We start from the raw sequence: 5,604 nt of genomic DNA, 5'->3' as shown, positions 1-5,604 counted from the left end.
TTCATTGATGAGCAATGGAGGTTCATCTTCCCAAGTCTCATTACCAAATAACTTGGCATTCAGATTCATGATTGCTCCTAGATACCGAGCAACTTACTCTTCAACAATATCTTCATCCTCTTCAGAGGAAGAATACTCATCAGAGCTCATGAATGGCAATAGTAAGTTCAGTGGAATCTCTATGGTCTCTGTATGAACCTCAGATTCCTTTGGTTCCTCATTAGGGAACTCCTTAGTGGTCAGTGGGCGTCCATTGAGGTCTTTCTCACTAGAAATCACTGCCTCTTCCTCCTCTATAGGTTCGGCTATTTTGGTTATATTGATGGCTTTGCATTTTCTATTTGGATTCTTTTCTGTATTTTTTGGGAGAGTACTAGAAGGAGTTTCAATAACTCATTTACTCAGCTGACCCACTTGTGCCTCCAAATTTCTGATGGAGGACCTTGTTTCAGTCATGAAACTGAGAGTGGCCTTAGATAGATCAGAGACTATGGTTGCTAAGCTAGGAAGGCTCTACTCAGAATTCTCTGTCTGTTGCTGTGAAGATAATGGAAAAGGCTTGCTATTGCCAAACCTATTTCTCCCACTATTATTATTATCAAAGCCTTGTTGAGGCTTCTGTTGATCCTTCCATGAGAAATTTAGATGATTTCTGCATGAAGGATTATAGGTGTTCCCATAGAATTCTCCCATGTAATTCACCTCTTCCATTGTAGGATTCTAAGGATCATAAGCATCTCTTTCAGAGGAGGTTTCTTTGGTACTACCAGATGCAACTTGCAATCCAGTCAGATTTTAAGAAATCATATTGACTTGCTGAGTCAATATTTTGTTCTGAGCCAATATGGCATTCAGAATATCAATCTCAAGAACCCTTTTCTTCTGAGTCATCCCATTATTCACAGGATTTCTTTCAGAAGTGTACATGAACTGGTTATTTTCAACCATCTCAATGCGTTCCTTGGCTTCTGCAGGGGTTTTCTTCAGATGAAGAGATCCACCAGCAAAGTGTTCCAATGACATCTTGGACAATTCATACATGCCATCATAGAATATGCATAAGATGCTCCATTCTGAAAGCATGTCAGAAGGACACCTTCTAAGCAATTGCTTGTATCTTTCCCAAGCTTCATAGAGGGATTCACCTTCCTTTTGTCTAAATGTTTGGATTTCCACTCTAAGCTTGCTCATCTTTTGAGGTGGAAAGAATTTAGCCAAGAAAGCATTGACCAACTTTTCCTAAGAGTTCAGGCTTTCCCTAGGTTGTGAGTCCAACCATATCCTAGCTTTGTCTCTTACAGCAAAGGGGAAAAGCATAAGTCTGTAGACCTCAGGATCAACCCCATTGGTCTTAACAGTATCAAAGATCAGCAAGAATTCAGCTAAGAACTGAAGAGGATCTTCCGATGGAAGTCCATGAAACTTGCCATTCTAATGCATTAGAGAAACTAATTGAGGCTTAAGCTCAAAGTTGTTTGCTCCAATGGCACGAATTGAGATGCTTCTTCCATAGAAGTTGGAAGTTGGTGCAGTATAGTCACCAAGCATCTTCCTTGCATCTCTGGCATTGTTGTTGGGTTCGGCTGCCATGTCTGCTTCTTTTTTGAAATTTTTTGTAAGGTCCTCTCCAGAGTGTTGTGCTTTAGCTTCTCTTAGCTTCCTCTTCAGAGTCCTTTCAGGTTCAGGATCAGCTTCAATAAGAATGTTTTTGTCCCTATTTCTGCTCATATGAAAAAGAAGAGAACAAACGGAGTAGTGGAATCCTCTATGTCACAGTATAGATATTCCTTGAGGTGTCAGAGGGAAAGAAGAATAGAAGAGTGAGAGGAGAGAGGGGATGAGTAATTCAAACAGAGAGAAGAGAGAGAGGGGTTCGAATAATGAGTAGAAGAGAAGTGTTAGCAATTAAATAAAATAAATAGAAAGAGATGAGAGAGAGAGAGAGAGTATTCGAATCTTAATTAAAAGAAGAGAAAAATATTTTTGTTTTTATTTTAATTATTGGTTAGTTTCGAAAATGAGAAGTGAAAAAGTGGTTAGGTGGTTTTGAAAAAGATAAGAAATAGTAGACTTTTGTAAAATTAAAACAAATAAGTCAAGTAGTTAGTTGAAAAAGATTTGAAAATAAATTTTAAAAGATAAGAAGTTAGAAAAAGATTTTGAAATTAAAATTTTAACAAGATATGATTGAAATTTATTTTGAAAAAGAGTTGAAAGAGAAATTAAAAAGATTTGATTTTTAAAATTAAAGTTGATGACTTGACTAAAACTAAAAGATATGACTCTAGAATTTAAAGATTGAACCTTTCTTAACAAAAAAGTAACAAACTTGAAATTTTTGAATCAAAACATTAATTGTTAGCAAGGATTTTTGAAAAATATGAAATAAAATTAAGAAAAAGATTTTTGAAAAATTAGTTTTAGACTTTTCAAAAACATAAGAAAAAATTGAAAGATGAATATTTAAAATATGTTTGATGCAAAAAGTTATGAATTAAAACATGAAAAATTGAAAAACAAAATCGAATTGGAAACCAAAATTACCTTCCTTGTGTCATCCTGGCGTTAAACGCCCAAAATGCTATCCATTCTGGCGTTTAACGCCCACTTGACTGCCTCTTTGGGCGTTTAATGCCCAGCCAGATACCCTGGCTGGCGTTAAACGCCAGGAATCCTTCTTTACTGGGTGTTTTTCTGAACGCCCAGAATGCTGCCAGTTCTGGCGTTAAACGCCCAGAGTGCTTCCCATTCTGCCGTTTAACGCCCAGAATGATAACTTTACTGGCGTTAAACACCCAGAATGATAGCCATTCTAGCATTTAACACCCAAAGTGCCTATTTACAGGCGTTTTAACGCCAGTGATCTCTTTTTCTATGTGATTCCTCTTCTTTATGTTCTATATTTTTTTTTGAATTTTTAATGAGGAGAGAGAAAAATAACAAAATGAAACAAAATATAAAAATGTAACATCAAAACAAATAATGCATGCGAGAACACTTTGAATATCAAGACAAACACCAAGAACACTTTAAAGATCATGATGAACATCAAGAACATATTTTTGAAAATTTTTAACAAAAGAAAGACATGCAAGACACCAAACTTAGAAATTTTGAATGTTTAGACACTATGGATTCAAAAATGCATATGAAAAACAAGAAAAGTCACAAAACAAGAAAATTTAGAGATCAAACAAGGAAAATCATCAAGAACAACTTGAAGATCAAAGAAGAACACAATGCATGAATTTTCAAAATTTTTAAGAAACTTAAATTAAAAAAAATGCAGTTGACACCAAACTTAAAATTTGACACTAGACTCAAATAATAAAGAAGATTACCCAATCTAAGCAACAAGATGAACTGTCAGTTGTCCAAACTCGAACAATCTCTGGCAACGGTGCCAAAAACTTGTTGCACGGAATTGTGATTCACACTTTTCACAACTCCGATACAACTAACCAGCAAGTGCACTGGGTCGTCCAAGTAATAAAACCTTACGCAAGTAAGGGTCGATCCCACGGAGATTGCCGGCTTGAAGCAAGCTATGGTCATCCTGTAAATCTTAGTAAGGAGGATTCAATTGGTTATGAGTTTTGATAATTGAAAGATAAATAAAACACAAATTAAATAAAGATACTTATGTAATTCATTGGAGGGAATTTTAGATAAGCATTTGGAGATGCTTTGCTGCTTCTGAACCTCTGCTTTCCTATTGTCTTCATCCAATCATGCGTGCTCCCTTCCATGGCAAGCTGTATGATCCTCTCAGTGAAAATGGTCCAGCTACGGTTTCTGTACGGCTAATCAACTGTCAGATTACTCGTCTCGGATGAAAAATATCAAGCACAGCTACCGCACGGCTAATCATCTGTCGGTTCTCACTTGTGTCAGAATAGGATCTCTCTATCCTTTTGCACACTGTCAATGTGCCCAGCATTCGTGAGTTTGATGCTCATCACAGTTATCCCATCCCAGATCATTCTCAAAATACCACAAACAAGGCTTAGACTTTCCGGATCTCAAGAATGCTGCCAACTAGTTCTAGCCTATACCACGAAGGTTCTAACCACACGAACTCGGTCCGTGGATCAGAGACCCAAGAGACTATACTCCAGCTGTCGTCCAATGACTATGTTGAACATCATGTAGACCGCTTGTGGGTGTCAGGCACGTGGATCTTGGCTAAGCGAGTAACGAAGATAGTGGGTGATGTCACGGGGTACCTCTTCATTCTGACTTAACTGAATTAAGTACGAGAGTATATCTTGGAGAAGAAGTAAGCATGAATTGGAAGAGAAACAATAGTACTTGCATTAATTCAAGAAGAACAGCAGAGCTCCACACCTTAATCTATGAGGTGTAGAAACTCCACCGTTGGAAAATACATAAGAGAAAAAGGTCTAGGCATGGCCGAATGGCCAGCCTCCCTAAATGTGCAAAATGATCTAAAGTGATCAAAAAAGCTCCCAATACAATAGTAAAAGGTGCTATTTATACAAAACTAGTTACTAAGGTTTACAGAAAATAAGTAACTAAGTGCAGATAGTGCAAAAATCCACTTCCGGGACCCACTTGTGTGTGCTTGGGCTGAGCATTGAGCTTTACACGTGCATAGGCTTTTTCTGGAGTTAAACGCCAGCTTGGATGCCAGTTTGGGTGTTTAACTCCAATTTTGGTGCCAGTTCCAGCGTTTTACGCCAGAAAAGAGTCTCTGGTGGGCATTTGAATGCCAGTTTAGGCCATCAAATCTCGGGCAAAGTATGGACTATTATACATTTCTGGAAAGCCAAAGATGTCTATTTTCCAACACAATTGAGAGCGCACCAATTGGGTCACTGTAGCTCCATAAAATCCACTTTGAGTGCAGAAGGGTCAGAATCCAATAGCATCTGCAGTCCTTTCTCAACCTCTGAATCAGACTTTTGCTCAGGTCCCTCAATTTCAGCCAGATTATACCTGAGATTATAGAAAAACACACAAACTCATAGTAAAGTCCAGAAATGTGATTTTTTCATAAAAACTAACAAAAATGTAATAAAAAGTAACTAAAACATACTAAAAACCATGTAAAAACAATGCCAAAAAGCGTATAAATTATCTGCTCATCAAAGATCTATTGGTAAAAGTGGGGGAGTTTATCTTTCCAGCTGATTTTTTTGTGCTTGATATGGAGGAAGAAGCCAACACATTAATCATTCTTGGAAGGCCATTCCTAGCTACTGCTGGAGCCATAATTGATGTTCAAAAAGGGGAGTTAGTCTTGAGATTACATGAAGAGAAGATGGTCTTCAATGTCTTCAAGGCAATGAGCTACTCCAAGGAATCCATTGGTGAATGCATGATGGTGGACACAATTGAGACCCTAGTTCAAGGAGTCCTTGAGGAAGAACAATGTGAAGAGATCAAAAAGCAAGATCAACTTACCTCAGGTGGTGAGTTACCACTAGAGACTATGAAAGAACCAATCATGCAGGACAAGACAGAGAAATTGGAAATGGAGGCACCAAAGTTGGAGCTGAAAACTCTGCTTCCAAACTTGAAATATGATTGCTTGGGTAACAATAACACATACCCGGTGATCATTAATTCAAGTTTGAATGA

The 5,604-nt window shown here is 37.6% G+C and overlaps 1 non-coding gene across 1 annotated transcript; it reads left to right on the top strand.

The window, feature by feature from the left end:
* Positions 1 to 1,077: 1,077 nt before the first annotated feature.
* On the top strand, positions 1,078 to 1,185 carry LOC112717364 (small nucleolar RNA R71). Its single transcript, XR_003160626.1, has one exon. It is a non-coding gene; the product is annotated as a small nucleolar RNA R71 (small nucleolar RNA).
* Positions 1,186 to 5,604: the final 4,419 nt, after the last annotated feature.

Source organism: Arachis hypogaea, chromosome 1 (genome assembly GCF_003086295.3).
Source record: "Arachis hypogaea cultivar Tifrunner chromosome 1, arahy.Tifrunner.gnm2.J5K5, whole genome shotgun sequence".
Classification (NCBI taxonomy): domain Eukaryota; kingdom Viridiplantae; phylum Streptophyta; class Magnoliopsida; order Fabales; family Fabaceae; genus Arachis; species Arachis hypogaea.
This window is presented reverse-complemented; position numbering and strand designations above follow the sequence as displayed.